A 5066-nucleotide genomic window follows, 5' to 3' on the forward strand; every position below is an offset into this window, starting at 1 on the left:
GGACAGTGTGGATTGGAGAGAAACTTGCAGTTGCTGATGTTCCCATGCATCTGCTGCCCTTGTCCTTCTCGGTGGTAGAGGTCGCTGCTTTGGATGGTGCTGGATAAGGAGCCTCGGCGAGCTGCTGCAATGCATCTTGTAGATGGTACACACTGCTGCCACTGTGCGTCATTGGGGGAGGGAGGGAATGTTAGTGGATGGGTGACAATCAAGCGGGCTGCTTTGTCCTGGATGGTATCTACCTTCTTGAGTGTTGGATCTGCACCCATGCAGGCAAATGGAAAGTATTCCATCACACTCCCGACTTGTGCCTTGTAGATGGTGGACAGGCTTTGGGGAGTCAGGAGGTGAATTACTCACTGCAAAACTGAAGTCAATGGGAAAACTCTCTGCTAGTTGTAGTCACACCTAGTGCAAAGGAAGATGGTTGTGGTTGTTGGAGGTCAATCATTTCAGCTCCAGGACGTCACTGCAGGAGTTCCTCAGGGTAGTGTCCTAGGCCTAACCATCTTCAGCTGTTTCATCAATGACCTTCCTTCAATCATAAGGTCAGAAGTGGGGATATTCGCTGATGATTGCACAATATTCAGCACCATTTGTGACTCCTCGGATACTGAAACAGTCCGTGTAGAAAAGCAGCAAGACCTGGACAATATCCAGGCTTGGGCTGTTAAGTGGCAAGTAACATTTGCGCCACACAATTGCCAGGCAATGACTATCTCAAGCAAGTGAGAATCTAACCATCTCCCCTTGACATTCAACGCCATTACAATCGCTGAAAACTCCACTATCAATATTCTGGGGGTTACCATTGACCAGAAAACTGAACTGGAGTCGCCATATAAATAACATGGCTACAACAGCAGGTCAGAGACCAGGAATCATGCAGCAAGTGAGGATGAGGATATTTGTGGAGCCACCTCCTCCAGTTAGTTGTTTAATTGTCCACCACCATGCACGACTGGATGTGGCAGGACTGCAGAACTTAGATCTGATCCGTTGGTTGTGGGATTGATTAGCTTTGTCTATTGCATGCGGCTTACGCTGTTTGCCATGCATGTAGTCCTGTGTCATAACTTCATTTTGCGGTATGCCTGTTGCTGCTCCTGCACACTTCATTGAACCAGGGTTGGTCCCCCGGCATGCTTGTAATGGTAGAATGGGGGATATACCGGGCCAGGAGGTTACAGATTGTAGTCGAGTAAAATTCTGCTGCTGCTGATGGCCCAGAGTGCCTCTTGGATGCCCAGTTTTGCGGTGCTAGATCTGTTCAAAATCTATCCCATTTAGCACGGTGGTAGTGTCACACAACACGATGGAGGGTATCCTCAATGTGAAGATGGGACTTCGTCTCCACAAGGACTGTGCATTGGTCATTCCTACCAATACTGTCAAGGACAAATGCATCTGTGACATACAGCTTGGTGAGGACGAGGTCAAGTATGTTTTTCCTTCACCACCTGCTGAAAACCCAGTTTAGCAGCTATGTGCTTTAGGACTTGGCCAGTATTGGTGCTACTGAGCCACTCTTGGTGATGGATATTGAAGTCCCCTACCCAGAATACATTCTGTGCCCTTTGAACCCCCTCAGCGCATCCTCCAAGTGGTGTTCAACATGAAGGAGCACTGATTCATCAGCTGAGGTTTCCTTGTCATGCTTGACCTGATGCCATGAGACCTCATGAGGTCCGGAGTCAATGTTGAGGACTCTCAGGGTAACTCCCTCCCGCCTGTATAACACTATGGCGCCACCGCTGCTGGGTTTGTCATGTCACTGGGACAGGACATTCCCGAGATGGTGATGACGGTGTCTGGAACATTCTCTGTAAGATGGCCAACACTCGCGTTTAATTCGAGAGTAATTAATTGAAGCCAAATTCCACCTTCTGTCGTGGTGGGATTCGAACCCATGTCCCCAGAGCAATACCCTGGGCCTCTGGGTTATTAATCCAGTGACATTTCTTGTTTTATTCGTTCCTGGGATGTGGGCGTTGCTGGTTAGGCCAGAATACGAACATACGAATTAGGAGCAGGAGTAGGCCACTCGGCCCCTCGAGCCTGATCCGCCATTCAATAAATTCATGGTTGAACTGGTTATTCCACATTTCCACCTACCCCCGATAACCTTTCACCCCCTTGTATTTACTGCTCATCCCTAATTGTCTTTGAGAAGGCAGTAGTGAGCAGTACAATACCACGATACCACTTCCTCTCCTGACTGCACTACAAGATATCTCTCTTTCTCTCTCTCTCTCTCTCTCTTCATATTGCACCACCTCCTCCCTCAGTTATTAAACCATGTCTCTATTTTTATTGCACCAGATGCTGCCTCAGTTAGTACTTGACTAAATCAAGTCTCTGTCGATATTTCACTATACCCTGTCTCTATTTCTGTTACATGAGGCACTTCCTCCTTTGTTACTGCACTAGAACATGTCTCTGTCTATATTACACTGAACATTATCTCAGTTGGCACTGCATTGGACCACCTGTTTGTTTATATTGCACACAACCCATTCTTGGTTAATACAGCACTTGGCCGTGCTTCTGCTCAGATTACACTAGGCCCTGCCTCACCTATTACTGCACTGGACCATATCGCTGCTTCTATTACACTAGTCTATGTCTCAGCTTACTACACTAGACCATGTGCAGTTATTAGTGCAGAAAACCATTTGTCTGTTCATAATCCATTAGGCCTTGTTCAATTATTACTGCAAGGGATCATGTCCCACTTATATTAAACTAGACCATGTTGCTTTTTATATTATGCTAGGCTGTGTCTCAGTTATTGTTGCACTAGGCCATATCTCTATTTATTCCACTAAACCGTGTCATATATATATAATGTTAGTTTGTGTATCAGCTGTTAATGAACGAAACAATAAAAAATATTAGAAGATGTCGGGGAGGAAATAGCGAAGGTAATGGGCTAAAATGAAGCCTGCGGAAACAGAAATGGTACAGATTTTACTGGAAAGCAGCAATTGTTTCATTCCTTTGCAAATGAAGGAAGTAATAGATCAGTCAGTTACAGATTTATTAACTTCACGTCAGGTACAGGTAGTTTCATTTTTACCATCACTTGCACAAATCATCACACACAGGAGGAATAGACCAGCAGCTTCTGTGTGATGGTGAGGTGATCACTTAACAATAAAGCACAGTGACCGGTGGGTAGCTGGTCATTACTCTCGGTCTGCAATTACATTTTAATTTAAAAAACAAATTGGTGAAGGTAATTATTTATATTTGTAGAATTGCAAACAACAAGATTTATTTTGTACAGATACGCAAATGTATATATAATAAACACTCTGGGTGTTATTTTGGTAAAAGGGTGAACCCAGGGGCTAAATGGTGACTGTGCTAATGAAACACCCCTGTTTGGATGTCCGGATTTAGCACACGATTTTGACCTGATTGCTGATTACCATAATTGAACTTGCCCGAAGGTGCTAAACCAGAGGCGAGCGGGTTTAGCACGCAAGTGCTGATTAACTGCAATTGTCTTGAAGCAGTATATGTGGGCTCCATGTACCCACTTCTACTATAAGTGTGGGGTGGCCTGGCTGACACACAGTGACATGATTCAGGATGGCTCAGGAACCAACTGAGTTGGTGCACAGATTCTCAGACACAGCATTGTCCTGGTGGAGGAGATCCAGGGGAGGAGGGATGCTCTGTACCCGCAATGAGGAAGGACACCACCTCACCCTCCTGTCTCACTATCCTTCAGCAGCTGATGCTGCTCTGCCTGACCTCATGTCCCCCTCCCATTCGTCCAACCAGCTAGATGCCAATCATCAAGGACTTATTTTCTCCTGGTGACTCCTATAAGGTCAAGTCGCACAGCTCTTCCACTTTTTGGGTGAGGCTGTCAGAGAATTTCCAAGAATGAGTGTTGATAGGGTGTTGGCGAAGTCGAAAAAGTGTTCCAGAAATTCTCCCGATGGGTTTTTACAAGTCCTCTTCAAACCTTCAGCAGCAAGTCGATAGTAACAGGTAATGTGCCTTTAAGTAGCGCAGCAAACCTCTGCAACAACTTGTTCACCCCAATCGAGGTATAAATCAATGTTTGAGCCTAAGATCCAACCTTGGCTCCATTGGAGGCTCTTTAGCAGTTGAAATATCGGGGAATTCACCCCCACTGTCTTTCAGGTGATATCATGAACCAGTAATCTCTCCCCTTCCCCTTGTCTGTTGATGTGGATATTAAAGCTCCCATGGCCCCCACAATGTGTCCTGGTCAACATTCTTCCTTTCAATCAAGGTTTGACATCCTTCTATCTGCGAAAGATGATGAACACGCAACAAACAATCCATTAAGGTGGGGTGTCTTCTCTTGGTGCACCTTTGCTAATGGCTGTGAAGGCCAATCCCTGAAAGGCAGTTTTTTGCCACAAGTGCCGGAACCTCTTCAACCAAGATCAACAAGAATACTTTAACAGAAGTTCAGTCCCTTTGCTCTATTAAGGATGTCTCTGCGCACAAGTGGGCCACATTCATCTGGAATTAGTTGCACCTCAAATTCTGGGACCTCCTAGCGAAGTTGATGAGCTGGTAGATCAATGCAAGTTGTTTCTTGGTGTATTAATATCAGAAGCAGTAACTGATATCGACATTTTCACAATAGGAGCAATGGCCAAACACAACCACCAGGTGTCAGTGAAAGCCCGGTTGTTTACATTACATAAAACATGCGTTGCCTCAGTTATTACTGCACTGGACCCTGCTTCTGTTTATATCACACTAGACTCTGTCTCAGTTTATATTACACTAGACCTTGCTGTTGTTTATGTTACACCAGGCCCTGTCTCAGTTATTACTGCACTAGACCACGTGTCTGTTTATATCACACTAGATCCTGTCTCCGTTTATATTACACTCGACCCTGTCTCTCTTTATATTAAGCTAGAGCCTGCTTTAGTCTATATTACACTAGATGCTGCCTCTGTTTTTATTACACTAGGTCATTGTCCTATTTGTATTACAGCAAGCATTGTCTTTGATCATATAAAAACAGTCCGTGCCTCAGTTATTTCTACATTGGCCCAATCTCAGGT

This window comes from Heterodontus francisci, chromosome 34 (genome assembly GCF_036365525.1).
Source record: "Heterodontus francisci isolate sHetFra1 chromosome 34, sHetFra1.hap1, whole genome shotgun sequence".
Lineage (NCBI taxonomy): Eukaryota > Metazoa > Chordata > Chondrichthyes > Heterodontiformes > Heterodontidae > Heterodontus > Heterodontus francisci.